Source organism: Cataglyphis hispanica, chromosome 24 (assembly GCF_021464435.1).
Source record: "Cataglyphis hispanica isolate Lineage 1 chromosome 24, ULB_Chis1_1.0, whole genome shotgun sequence".
Classification (NCBI taxonomy): domain Eukaryota; kingdom Metazoa; phylum Arthropoda; class Insecta; order Hymenoptera; family Formicidae; genus Cataglyphis; species Cataglyphis hispanica.
This window is the reverse complement of record NC_065977.1, coordinates 3479915-3495811: the sequence shown is the minus strand read 5'-3', so window position 1 is coordinate 3495811 and position 15897 is coordinate 3479915. Positions and strand designations below refer to the sequence as shown.

At 30.4% G+C, this 15897-nt stretch overlaps 1 protein-coding gene across 1 annotated transcript in view; it reads right to left on the bottom strand.

Annotated features, from left to right (window-relative positions):
• The window catches only part of LOC126858296 (dynein axonemal heavy chain 7-like), a 337651-nt gene that overhangs the window by 258732 nt on the left and 63022 nt on the right, over positions 1 to 15897 (bottom strand). The window lies entirely within an intron of this gene.

Sequence of the window (15897 nt, the reverse complement as noted above, 5' to 3'; positions counted from 1 at the left end):
AATGTAATGCGCGGAGGATCAAACAGGGACAAACTTGTATTTATTATCGAATATGTACTAACGCAATTCCAAGAAGCTATTGATAGAGGACCTATCGTCGAAAGACTTATTGTCGAATATTTACTAACGCAATATGTACTAACGCAATTCCAAAAAGCTATTATATAGAGGACCTATCATTCATGACATAGATTTGCGAAAATGGGCATTACAAGCAAAGGAGCAAATAGACTTTCCTTCATTTAGAACAAGAAATTGATAGATATGGAATTTTAAAAAAGCGCATCGCATTGTATCACGTAAAATAACAAATTTTAAAACCCTATCTTCTCATGCAACTGATATAACAATACGTCAAAGTGCAGAAGAATTTGTGAGACAGATTAAACTACATATTAATGTCATCGGTGCAGGTTCAATTTATATTGCAGATGAAAGTGGCTTTAATTTAAAATTGTATTCTGGAAGAACATTAACTAATGCGGAAGTAAAAAGAATCGAATCTAATGTTCAATCTTTATCTTCCCTGACTCATAGCTATATCATTATGCCTATTATATCTGCAGATGGAATAGATGTAAATATTATAACAGTACCAAAAAAAACAACTGTTTTTGTACGACCCTTAAATGTTTTCGGTTTTAGAATTTAAAAAAATTTTGTTCGATATTTTTCTGATAATATTGTTATAAATAATTATGACATAAATTTACATTCAAATAATAATATAATAAAACTACAAAGTTTAACACATAATCAACTTTCTTTTTCAAGATTTCAAAATGTATTTAAATTTAGTTCGTACAAAAGTGGATATTTATCACGTCTTAAAAAGTTTGATAATCCAATAAATTTTTGTTATTTTAAAGAAGAAAAACATATACAAGATGCAATATTTGTTTTTTGATCATTTCTTTAAATAACGACATTACAAAAAACAAATATTGCATCTTGTATATGTTTTTCTTAATTTAACGTAACAAGTACATAAAATAAATAATATTTTTATAAATAATTTAATTTAATTTTATAATTAATTTAATTTTTGTTAATGAAAAAATTTTATAAAACATTTAAACATTTTTCGAATATTATTATGCATCTATATCTTAAATTAAAATTTAAAATATTATTTTAAAATTATAATTTTTAATATTATTCAAATGTTACCGATTGTCGTTCCATTATTTATATTATTATGATACAATGTAGTATAGAAAGATGTTAGTATAGATGATAGTATAGAAAGATTATTTATATAATTGGGTTACAAATATTATTACTAAAATTCAGCATCGTTATCGTATATCGCGAGATCTTACGAAGAAAAGAAAAAAGAGTTAAGTCATCAGGAAACAGCGAATGAATAACATTAGTGCAGATAACATGCGTCTTTATTTTATTTCTCAAGAATTAATTTACGCAACATAACTTTATCATATATGATTGAATTTAGTGCAACATAAGCTTTAATATAATTAAATTTTTTTTTTAATTAAAAAAAAATAATTAGTAGGAATATTTTGAAAAATTTTACAGTTTTTGAAAAATTCAAATACGCCATTGTAAAGTGCATTTAGAACTATAAAATTTTTGTTTAAACGATTTTGTGACGGGCCGCTTCACGTGCGATTGTGGATGCGCGAACAGAGCAGTCGGGATCAGGGGTTCGTGAAGGGTTGAGACACACGATCGATTTAAGATGTTAAATAAATAGTTTATTTGCCTTTATCGGCAATGGTCAGTTACATAGATCTATAATGTATTTACAATCCGCGATGTTGTGACGCGAGGCGAGACGGGCGTGCCAGTGTGTCATCTGGCTCCATTGATGACGAGGGGCGTGCGGGAACGCGGGTGCGTAGTGTTGATGTGCTGTAGCCTTACGGCACGGGGCGCGTGCGGTGGAGCGGGCGCGTTATTCTTAGCTCGCGCGTTACAATTAATTCAGGGCGCGGGGTGCGCGGTGGTGCGGGCGGTGAGACCGCCGTGAGCAATTATCGATACTTTGTGTATCGGAGCGTCGGCGTGTGCGATCAGCTGTTATTTCGCGTAATATTTATAATTATTAATCGCCGTGTAATATGTGTTGTTATTAATTGCGGGATGGTCGCGAAAGGCGATGCAGTGGACTGTAGTGCGCGTAAAACGTCGGCGATGGCGACGCGGCGCGGAGTCCGGATGGTCGGATGGTAGGACCGTAAGACCCGAGTATACTCTGGAAGAGCGGCGAACTCGTCCGCTCTTGGGCTATACGGAGGCGGTTTAGAAGGATTCGCAGGCGAGCAGGTGTCGAGAATGCTCGGCGGAGGATGCAAACTCGTCAACCTCCTGTGCACTGCTGTTCTAGCGATTGCGGAGCGGTTTTCTGGTTTGTTCTCGGAGCGTACGGCTCGAGACGGATCAGATACCGATCTGACCTCGAGAAGCGATCTCTCAGTCGTTTTATACCCATCGCAGCGGGCCCGCGTTGTTTAACGGCACCCCTCGATGGTAGAGGAAACGACACGAGATTTTTTGGTACCGAGCGCTCGGTGCTTGTCGGGAGTGCTCGACGTCGCTCGCGGAGGCCGTATAATGGTGCGATAAAAATAGGGCGCTAAGCGCCTCTGCCTATGCTCGGCTGGTGTTCGCCGGGCGGTAGACTTCTGGCGGGCGACATGTCGGGAACGATGGGGGGATGCATCGTTACAATTTTTTCATATTTCTTTTATTTTTCATACTTTTTTTTTGTTTCGATGATATTTGCTTCGGAATGTAAAAACCGATTCTTTCGAAGGGGTTGTTTTTTTTCTGAAACCATTTTTTAGCAGCAACAAAAAAATCGTTTTGTTATTATGACCTATTACTCTATAATTATGCAAAGTTTCAGATTTTTTTGAATTTTCGCGTTGCCGAATGTCCCTTGTAAGTAATATTAACCTTTTGATATTTCCCACATTCTGTTATTGCATTATGTGTAATAGAAGAGAAGTTTTTCAATAATGCACATTGAAAAGTTTTTTTTTTCGTTTTGCATCATTCGATTTCAAGAATAGAGCAACGGACCGCAATTAAATTTTCTAATAGTGTATATTGAAAGATTGCTTGTTTGTTTCGTATTGTCGCGATTTCAAGGATGAAGTAACGGATCGTAATTAAGTTTTACTTCAAAAATGAGAAAACGACGATGGAAACATATCAAACGATAAACATATAGTCAGATTGTCTTACAATTAGTTGTGCAAAAGTATTTCTGTGGTTTGGATGATTCAAAGAAGATGATAAGTTACTCAAAAATGACAAGAGAGAGGAGCGTCTCTAGATAAATATCATAATAGATTATATCATCACAAAAAAGGCGATTGTATTCCTTTCGTATCATTTGATATGTTTCTGTCATCGTTTTTCCATTTTTGAAGCAAAATTTAATTACGATCCATTACTTCCTTCTTGAAATTGCGACAATATAAAACAAACAAGCAATCTTTCAATGTGCACTATTACAAAACTATTTCATATAATGCAATGAAAGAAATGTGGGAAATATCAAAAATTTGATACTATTTAATTCTAATATTGATTGAGAGATAGCGCCATTAATATATTTAAAAAAAAAATCAGTTTTGAAGCTTTTTGAACGTACCGGATATAATAGTGGTATACATGTAATAATAGTCTATGTTCCTGCGCTCTTGAATAGTCATTATAAGCATTTAATATATTTACTACTATCATTATATTATTACAGATTACTTTGCAAATCTTTTAAAACTTTACGAATCAAAGGCAGGAGTTATCTGCAAGCTGTGAGAATAGATTCCTCCCCTCAATCTTCATTGATGAAATTCGTCAATATGAAATTTTATGGCAAGTTAATTCACGCTAATCTATTCTCATCCGTCATATGAAAGCTTTGCGAAAAATGCCATTCACGTTGATGTGTTCAATTTAACAGTTGATGAAATTCTTGCGACTTTACGTTTTTTCACAAACAGTATGCATCCGACATAATATCGTATGCGTTAGTATACTACATTCGGTTAAAAATGAGGCATAATGCCCATCAACAGAATGTAAAAAACATTAAAAAAAAAGTTATCAAAATTGACAAACGAATAAAGTGCCGTAAGACAATTTCGAATTTTTTTATTTCCTACTTCTAATATATACTGTTGCATCCGCGCGTCCACTTCAAGTTTTATCGAATCGCGCACGTCACAATTCGCACACACGCTCCGCGTCGTAAATAACAACACTTATTGTAAATAACAGAAAGAACTTTAATATAAGAACAGAACACAGAACACACAAAACAGAACAGATAAACTCGATACAAAAGGAGTACAGGATCAATCGCGGAAATGTCCGCACGGAATTGAATTCGCCGCGAGACTAAGATGGCGACTAAAAACATCCAAATGTCAACCGTTGTTATAAACATCTCCCTTAGCGACGCGTCAAGGAATCATCTCCCGAAGACGCACACCAACATAGGCGACACGCAGGGACGGACAAGCAGAAGGCGGACGTAACAATACTTAAAACAAGCAAAATAGCTAGAATGCGATTTTATACACTGACACATTTAACATATCTCCGGTGTTTCAATCATTTAATTCTTAAGATTATATCTTTTATTTAATTTTGTCATTTTTGCGCTAATGAACGCCAAAAGAAGGGCCGAAACGTCCGCCTAATACATGTTAATTTAATGTTTTTTTTTTTTAATAAATGATTATGCGCCTTTAAAACTGTGCCAGGCTCTTATATTCCATTATATTCCTTTTTTACTAATCATTTTTACAATCTCAACAAAAAATTTGACCGGTTACGGACAATACACAAGAACAAGATGAGAGACATTAAACCTATTCGTTACTTTTACCGCTCGCCTATTCAGACTCATACTATCGCCAAAGAACGTGATGTGTTTTCCTTTAAGCCGTTCCATAACTCTGTTAATACAGTGTCATGATATCGAGATTGAGATTGACCTCCAAGTTTAAGGATAGAGAATAACCTTTCTTACCATTTATTAAAAAATGGTTTGTTAACATGTCTTCCACGCAAATTCCTAAAAAGATGCAAAGCCTCTTGCAACTGGGTGACAATTTAAATCTCCCTATCAAAAATAAGGATAAATTAACTGCAGAGTTTATTAAAAACATTAAAATAATCTTATGAAACTTCCTCTAGCAACACAAATTAGCTATCAAATATCATTAACAAATGTCCAAATTATTTTAGCCTCCAAAATAAACTAAACACATATATAAAAAAATTATCTCTTATTATTAACGATTTTTTAAAACGACATGAGAATCTTATTATCACATGTGCTGATAAAAGAAACATCACGGTCACGTTGGACAAGACGCTTATTACAAAAGAAAAATGAAGAGTTGTCAAATGACAGTGACACTTACAGCATTGTCAAAAAGGATCTCTTGAAAAAGCTCACATTGTGTCTACGGGACCTGTTATCGAGAAAGGGATAGAGAGAATGAGTACATCTCAGACTGGAAAACAGATTCTTGTTTTGTAGCGATGGTGTTTCACTGTGAGTATACGGATTACCTAAGATCCATAAACTGAAAGCTTCCTATGTCCATCGCATAATGCTTCAAAGTTTTCCCATTGAGTTAGTCATATCAAAAACAGTTTTGAACTCATGAAAAAACTTTCTTCTGATATACATATTGCCAAAGATTTCTCGTTGATTTCCTTAGTTTCATTGTTTCATTGTTTACCAATATCCCCATAAAAATGGTGATAAACAGTGTCTCTGTTAGATGGAATTACATTTCCATAAATTGTTCAATATCAAAAATTGAATTTATTATAGCTGTGAGATTTATATTAAATTCGACTTATTTCGTCTTTAACGGGCAAAATAAATGAACTGAATTATTGTTGGAAAGGAAAAATAGTGACCAAAAAAGTGTATGAAAAGAGGCTTTTTCAGCAAAAAGTTGGGGAGAGACGCAAAAAAGTGCTTCTTGAATTTCAAGACTCTCAAGATTAGAAAAATAAAGCCATTTTTAGAGTTTTAAAGCCATTATAGGCTGTTTGAGTGGGCTGATTTTAGATTACTCACCATGCAACCGTACATGAAGAAAATGCGAAAAACATGGCCTAATATCGAGCCCAATATTGTAGTAAAAATTTTTACGGGTTGGCAAAGGTAATGGAAGCTTATGTTGCCAAGAAAATTGTGATTGAGAATGAGATTCTGCAAAATACAAGTATTAAAGTTGGGATATTGGTAGGAGACGACGATAGCTCTACTATTGCAAAATGTAGAGCTGTATCTAGTCATCCAATCATCAAGCAATCCGATGTAAATCACACATCTGGATGAGTGAAGAAAAAGATATATAATATTCAAAAAAATCATAAGGAATTAACTAAAGATCGAATCGTATATCTTCATAGATGTTTCACTTATGCTCTAATTCAGAATAAAGGTGACAGTATAGATTTGCAAATGCAATCCGGAGCATTCCCTATTATGTATTCAATGACTACACGAAATGTGGTATATAGTGCGGCTTCGTTGAAAAAAAAAGAAAATTACGATCACAAAATTATTTTCGGACGTTTTCAAGATCAAAGATTATTCAAAGAACTGAAGAATCATCTTTGATAAATTAGCCTCAAATGTACAAAAATTCTCGACAGATGCATCGAGCAATGCAAACAAAAGTTTAAATGCAACCGTGGCCAGCAAAGTTTTTAAATCAAGCTGCTACACCAGACTGCTTCTTCAGACATTCGTTTCGCTTGTGCTGGGGGCCAAAAAAAATTAGGCGAATGATACACGCAAGGAATAGCAAAAAAATAAATCTATCACCAGGGAAACATCATACTCAGCATATATCGAGAAAACAGAAAATTTTGTTGAAAAAACGTGAATTGGTAAAAACATCTGTATACAAAAAAAGACGTATGCTATTAAAAAAAACTTTGTTCTGCTGTACAACATAGAAAAGAAGGCGTAGAAGGTGCTACTTATGAGACTAATTGTGCTTTCTTAATCGAACCTGCTATTCCAGTGAATGAAGAAAATAATTCCAGTACTAAAGAAGATCTTTGTAACATTCTTATTATCCTCCTTGATCTAGAAACTTCTGACTGACGGTTTCAAGCTGACTGCGATATTTTACAAATTACCGCAAAATGTAACAAAACGATTTATTCAACATACATCAATCCAGTACAAGAAATTTCACCAAAGGTTACTGAAGTTCATGGTCTAGCCAATAGCTACGGCGATCTTATGCATAATGATGTAAAAGTCTCATCAGTTCCCATTAAAATTGCTTTGGGAGATTTCTGTACTTGGTTGTAATCGTTCGGAAAAAAAAGTTGCATAGCAACGCTTAATCTTGCATTTGATGGTCTCAGATTGTTCAGCGCAATCACTAAAAACAATTTAATAAATGATTTTTCAATGTTAATTCATGGCTTTATAAATACCTTGTCAATTATAAGAAAAGAAACATACAGAAAAGGAAAAAATTCATGTACGCTCAGCGGATTAGCTGATGCATTGAATATTCAAAAGATTGGAGCACACAATGCAGTAAATGATTGCGCAATTCTCTATAAAATATTTAAAAAATTAAAAATAAGCAATAACACTTTGTTGGAGAGTGCAAATTTGTTCAATGCAAATTAACCATTGGGAAGTAACAAATATAAAAAAAACCAAAGAAAATTTTCAAATGTTGCCAATGCAAAATACTGGGCTCATCGATTCAGCAAAAAGCGGTGGCCGAGATTACAGATTGGAGATTGGATATTTTTAAAAACAAATATGAGATTGCAGGTGCAGGAGCCTTCAAAGACTTTATTAAAAAGAGAATAAAAAATAAGGGATTACGAATATACAAAGCTAGCATGCAGAAAATAATCAATTGGTTTCGTTAAATTATCCTTCTGCGTAAACTAATGATATATTGCAACACTTTCTTATTTCGTTTATAAAACAGTTTGTTTTCGGATATTTTTTTTATGTTATTTTATATTTAAAATTTCTAGTTCGTTATATATATATATATATATATATATATATATATATATATATACACACACATATATATATATCCTTTTTTTATTTATAATAAATGGTTCAATGTAACTATAATAAACATTGAAATTTTAGTATATCCTTTTTCTCGTGTTCCAAAATGTCGTCTTCAATATTCCAAACATTATGTAATATCCGAAGAAAACAAATTAGTAAAAACTGCATGAAAGGCTCAATTTCGTCAATTTCAATTGCATATCTTATAACAATCTTATATCAAAATTTGCTATAAGTTCGTTCTAACTACTTCGCACTATTTCCGTCTCTCTCATTCTTCTCAGCTGAGTGCGATGTTGCCATATTTTCACAGTGAATTTCGCATCATATCAGATTATATGATCAATTTCATTGAATTATATTTAATATCTTGTTAACCAATCAGTACTTGTTAAATATTATTTAATCAAATATTTCCTTTATATATAAACTACACTTTTGCAAATTTTAAACAAATTCTGAATATTATTTCCATTTGTTTTGGTCAATTTCATTTGAATCGACGTGGTCACATGTTTTCCATAAGATCACGGGTTAATTCGTTGCAAATTAAAATCCTCATAACTTTTAATCGCTTCAGTAAATCGACTCATAATTTTTTTATAAATTTCTGAACATATGTAAGAACATTTCGTACAATTCTGATTAAATTCCTAATATTTCAAAAATAAGTACGAAACATTCTTAGTTTAATAATTGCGTGATCAATTGTATTATCGCTCAAATTATATATATTCGATGCCTCGTCTAATTTAACAATAATCCTTTTAGCGCTTTTTTAATATTATCATTTTTATTTTTTATTTTTATTATTTTATATTTTATTTTTTTTAGACGATATGTAGATGATGTTTCAGACTTTACTTATTTGATTAATTAATTAATTTTTTTATTATAATTTATTGTCCTTTTTAATTTGATTTTTATTGTAATATTGGACGATGCATTAGTTTTATTTTTATCGTTTTATAAATCTGATTTTATTATTACAACTGGTTTTTATTATAGATTACCACTGGTTTTTAGTATAGCTTTATTATTAAATTGACAATATTTCCTGTTATTTTTATCATGTATGACTTTTCAATTCTTTTTTACAAGTTATAATTTATTTAATTTTATTGTATATTTGATTTTACCGTCTTTGACTAAAAAATTATTTCACGTTTGTATTTGTACCGACCGTTATCATATATTTATTTACTTATTTATTTAAATTATATTTATTATACCTTATCATCAGTATTATTTGTATTTTTATTTTTAATTTATTATTACTTGATAATTGTTGTAACGAATGCTAGTGATGTTTAGTTTGTCTCAATCACAATAATCTTGTTTAAATTCACATTGATTTTTACAATGTTTGTCTGACTTTACGGTCAGAAAGCGACAAGTCAAGTTCGATCTACTCACATACGTCGATCACTGGACGCAATATTCGCCAAAAATCCGCGCACCAGTAAGTTAATTTTATACTTATTCACGCGTTCTCTCACACTATCCATTCAATCGCTCCGATTATTCACAGGTATTAATAGGAAACCGACACATCAAACTTTTATTTTAATTAGCCTATGTTATTTTTGAAAAACTGCACGTCGCCTTAACAACAATGCGATTTTTATACTAACACACTCAACATATCTCCGGTGTTTAGTCGTTTAATTTTTAAGATTATATTTTTTATTTAATTTTATCATTTTTGCGCTGATGAAGGCCAAAAGAAGAGTCGAAACGTCCGTCTGATACATGTTAATTTAATGTTTTTTTTTTTTTTTTAATAAATGATTATGCTCCCTTAAAACTGCGCCGGGCTCTTATTGCCATTGTATCTTACATTTTACTTTTAATGTTGGAATCTCACTTACATAATTTCAATTAATTGTAAAATAAATGCACTATTTACAAAATAATATATATTTATAGAAACAGGAAAAAGTACAATCGGGTAGGCAGATCGAAAACCGGGTATCTCTGTTTGTTCGTGATACTATTTAGTGCTACTGTCTTTGGCTAATTCGTATTATTAGATTGATAAAAGCTGTAGATTGGTGCCATCTTTATTTTAAGATAAATTATAATCATGTGCACACTATAATATTATTTTTTGAGAGAAATTCAAAATTTTCGAGCCAAAAAAATCGATATTGGGGCAACAATTGAATCATTATGGACTTTTTCTACACAAAGCATCTGCTTCAGTGAATTCAGCATTGTATTCTGCATTAGAGAGTATATCACATTAGTTTTGATCGTCACTTTGTACGACTAATGAATATACAATCGCCGTGTTTATTATTTTTCTCGTGTTAGGGCAAAACCGAGCACCTACACATCTCATATAATGAAAAAAGGAAAAACTGTTATCTTGATTTTTTTCTCTCTACAAAGAGCAATTAAAAACAAAAATTGCTACTCAAAAAAAAAAAAAATCACTAAAAAAAACCTTTTTGAGACTCCTAAAGTTAAAAAATTAAATAAGAGAATTCTGCAGCAATATAGAACAAGAGGATATCTTTATTTTTGTCAATAAAAACTTTTTATTGTATTTTAATTAAAATAAATCTAGATTTTGTAATTGCATGGTGTTTTAATGTTCAAATGAGTACCCGTTTTACTCTACCGGTACGGAGGGGGAGAAAGGGGGGTAAAACCGAATATTTTAACATGTCTAGAAAATTTTGTCATTCTTGGTAATCAAATATATTTTTTTGATAATTAGCATTATTTTCTCATAGTTTAAGATTTATTATGTAAATACTATTTGTTACAGCCCGAAAAGGCTATACTCTTTTATTTATTAATTATTAATTATCTATTATTTTATATTAAAGATTTAAATTAATTATATGCGTTGCTCAATCTATAATGCGAATATGCATCATGTCACGTTGACCACGCGAAACGCTGATATAGCGAGCCACGTGCGAAGCTCGAGCCATCACGGCAGCGCAATCAGCTGCAGGGGGGCCTTCGGCCCCCTTCCCGCACCCGCCCCGCCAGTAGGCAGAGTGGATCTCGCTTTACAACTTACAAAGTACATGCTACATGAATTCAAGAATTAAATTTTTTATGTAAGATTTATAATTTATTAATATTCGCCTATCGTCATAATGTATGATGTAGGTGTAATACATACATACATAAAGAAAATGGCTAATAAAATTAGCTATGCAACAAAATCAATATCACCTGATTTGAAAAAAATCAATAACAGATGACAGATCGGTACGCTTGTAAGTGTAATTACGAGCCTGAGCGCGCGAGTTTTATTGGCGATATCATTGGCAAACTTTGATCGCTTATAACTCAAAAACTATTGCAGCCTCAAAATTTTTGTATTAAAATTTTGGAGTCTATTTTATCTCTAGAACACGATAATAAAGTATTGTACGGAAGTTGTAAGACACCCTGTGTCTTATATAGGTTTAATACACACTTTCATTCTTACACTTACTTCCAATCTGCCTATACAAGATGCCCCTAAACTGGCGACAAATATTTTAATCACAAAGTCTTTGTAACATTTTAAGACGAAAATTCTAATAGGAAAATGTCGAGGCTACAGTAGTTTTTAAATAGGAAATGTTTAAAGATTATGAATGACAGGGCTAGAATTTCGCGCGCTCGAGGATAGCAAAATGGCCAATGATAAAGGCACTTCCATGAACCGAATACCTTTGACAATAGTAAAAAATTATTGTAAAAATATTCAAGATTTTTATTAAAAATTTATTTCTGTTTATCCGTAATAAGTCATAAGAGCAGTTTAAAATGTTTTTATTCAATAGTTTAATATACCGATATTGATATATGTCAATTGTCTTCACAATAAAATTAGTCAAGACAGTTAAATATGATAGATGACACATATCAGTATATCCCTCATGACGCGAAATTCTGGTCCTGTTATTTGTAATCTTTAAACTTTTCCCATTTGAAAACTACTGTAGCTTCGACATTTTCGTATTAGAATTTTCATCTTAAAATGTTACAAAAAATTTGTGATTAAAATATTTGTCGCCAGTTTAGGGACATCTTGTATATAAATGGTTGCTTTTGTTCACATATTATTATATGAGACATAGTCGTATTAGCAGTCTATAAGTATAATATATAGAAATCTATGATGTATATACATGAGTAAAACAAAAAAATAAACATTGAATTTATATTACTTTTGGATAAAGTTCCGAAAACGATGAACCTTTGATTGGGCTGAAATTTTAATCAAAGCTTATCCTTGACTTGAGTATAAAACATCTTGAAGGTTTTCTGCCGACGTGGCCTCGTTTGCCCCCTATGTCCCCTTAAAATTCCAGACATTTTTGCTGTACATCTTCGAAAATATTAATTTTAGAAAAAAAAGTTTCAAAAAATGAAGCTATTAAAAAACTGAATAAAAAGGTACATGTTTCACATAAACCCATTATTTTAGGAGTTTCGCGATAAAATAACAATTTTAATGTTATCGTGTTAATGCACACTGCCTCCACGCATATACTTTTTAATGCGAAGAGGTTCCACATGGGTTTACAAGTTTTCACGCGAAGCATAGTTCAATGCAAATTAAAGTGTCTAATTTTAATGGTAGTGGAGTCCCCCATTAGGGGGGCGAGGGGCGGAACACACTATTTCCACGCATATACATTTTAATACGAAGTGAGATTCCACATGGGTTTATAAGAAGAAATTGATTTAGAAATCTACAACTAAAGAAAATCTATTAACATATTTTTCTATGAATCAAGTCTAATATATTGCATTAAACAAGCCAAAGACAAGCTTTGGTTAAAATTTCAGCGCAATCGGAGGTTTATTGTTTTCGGAATTGTATTTTTTATGTATATGTATATGTGGAAAAACATCTTTTTAATGTAAGATGTGATTCACAATCATCTTTTCTAAAATGTGCAGAATGTATAACCATCATCTTGGATAGAAATCAATTTTTAAAATTCATTATTTCAAGCCATTTATTTCGTTGATTAATATCTTGAGATAAAAAAAATTATATGTTACTCAAATATTAGAGAAAAATAGAATTTATATTAAATAGCAAATTATTAAAAATTCAAGAAGTAAAGATCACAATAAAAAAACCTCACAAAGGTAAAAAAAAGTACGCCAAGTACATAAAAAATATTCCTTGTACACAACAAAAAGTTGAAAAGATACTTATCTCTAAAAAATAACTAATAAAAAATGTTTTCTCTAAAAAATAAAAAAACTAAATGAAATCAATAATTAACTGGCCAAGTATTTAAAAGTAATTCAGTTTGTAAAAATTTGTAATTTGAAATATTAGATATCATAAAATATATATAATTATATAAATAAATATATGATATAATATGCAAATAATTTTCATATCACATGCAATATTGTACAGACAACACAAATCTAGTTCTATGTTTACGACAGGCACGCCAAGTTTTTATATTTTACTTTGTAAGTTTGTTTTATACGCGCGCCCCGAGTTAGAGTTTACGAAAAATTTTCTTTCAAATTATAAATCCTGTAAGATATACTTTGTAAATCAAAAGAATTCTAATTGCACTTAACATTAACAATATAATTTGATATTATAGCATATAACACTTTTAATAAATTCTAAAGTAATGTAATTTGTGATATATTATTCAAAATTGAACTTATTTCAAAAATCATTTTATAATAAAAATTAAATGTGTTTTAATTTTAAGGAGAAAATCTGTCTAAAACACTTCTATAAAAATTGATTTTATGATATCTATTATTTCAAATTACAAATCTTTACAAACTGAATTACTTTTAAATACTTGGCCAGTTAATTATTGATTTTATTTAGTTTTTTATTTTTTAGAAAAAAATTTTTTTATTAGTTATTTTTTAGAGATAAGTATCTTTTTAACTTTCTGTTGTGTACAAGGAATATTTTTTATGTACTTGGCGTACTTTTTTTACCTTTGTGAGGTTTTTTTATTGTGATCTCATTGCTTTTTATGAAAATTTATATTTTTTTTGCATAGAATATGTATGCGTTTTTAGCATTTCGAAGCCAACTGCACTTTTGTACTTTTAAATCATTTATTAATTGCCACTCGGTATCTTTAGCACGTACTATGCTTGCATAATGTCCATCAGTTATACTTTTACCTTGATAAAACATTCCACTAATGACTTTATATATATTCGCACCAATACTTATCATTTCTGTAAGTACAGCTTTAATTTTTAAATCTGTTACTTTAATAATTTTTGTATCACTAGTTTTAAATAATAATAACTGTAAGATGATAATACTTCCTGTTATTATTATTTCAGTCTTTTTAAGTACTGAGACAGCATCACAATTGGTACATATTTTTTGAACATTATTCCAATGTGAAAAATTAAATAGTATTAATTCTTGTAAAGTATATGATTTTAAATTTATAAATGAACATATACTAATAAATTGAAATTTTAGTAGACTAGTTAATTATTATTATATCTTTTTTGACGTTTTTATATAAAACTTTATAAAATTTTGTATAAAATACAAATATTTAATATAATAATACTTTTATTATATAACATAACAATAATTTTCATATAACGTGGAATATTGTATGGATAAGTCTGGATCCATGTACACTATTAGAAAAAATATGGAACATTTTTCATATTCTAAAAATTTGATTATTTTCAAACCTAAATTATACATTACCAAAAAAATAGGAAACATTTTTCATACCTAAAGATTGGACTATTTTCAAACAAAGTTGAAACTCGACGAAAAATCATTGTACACAAAATTAAAAAACCATTTTAAAGCTTGCAGTTTTAACTTTAACGCACTATCAGTAATTTTTAATATTTTTTTATCTTGCTTGTTTTGTACTTTAAAAAAGAACACATTGTTTTGTTCTTTAAAATTACATATTTTTGACACTCTGCAGCTCGATAAAAAAACTCTCAAAAAATTCAACTTAAGTTCCATAAACTACAATATTTTACCTCCAAAATACTTTTTTTTTAAATTTTTCTACAATTTTTTTTGACCGAGTTACACGAGTTTGAAGTTTGTATTTTTTAAAAATGAAAAATAATAAAAATTTTTTTAAAATAACCAATAGCGTTAAAGTTAAAATTTCAAGCTTTATAAAATGCTTTCTTCATTTTTGCATACGATGATTTTTGGCGGAGTATCGACTTTATTTCTAACAAATACAGTTAGTTTAGCTTCAAAATCGTGTAACTTATTAAAAAAAAAGAAAAATTTTTAAAAAAGCATTTTGTAGGCAAAATAGAAATGTTATAGATGGTTGTTGTTTATGGAACATGAAATAAAATAAAAAAAAAAAATTTTTTATCGAGTGGCAAAATGTCAAAAAAACGTAATTTTAAGAAACAAAACAATGTAGTCTTTTTTAAAATACAAAACAAGGAAGATAAAAAAATTTTTTAAAACCATCGATAGCGCGTTAAAGTTGAAACTTCAAGCTTTAAAATGCTTTTTTAATTTTGTGTACAATGATTTTTCGTAGAGTTTCAACGATTTGAAAATAGCTCAATTTTTAGGGTATAAAAAGAGATACTTTTTTTTAGTAGTATATTTTAATGCAATGGGCACGTCAAATTTTTATACTTTGCTTCGTTATAAGTGTTTTATGCGACATAGAGTTTACGAAAAATTGTCTTTCAAATTATACATCTTGTAAGACATACTTTGCAAATTAGAGAAATTCTAAACTCTTTCTCTCTCTCTCTTCCCTTCCCTCCCTCCCTCCCTCCCTCCCTTCCTTCCTCCCTTCCTTCCTCCCTCCCTCCATCTGTCTCATTTATCATATATAAAAGAG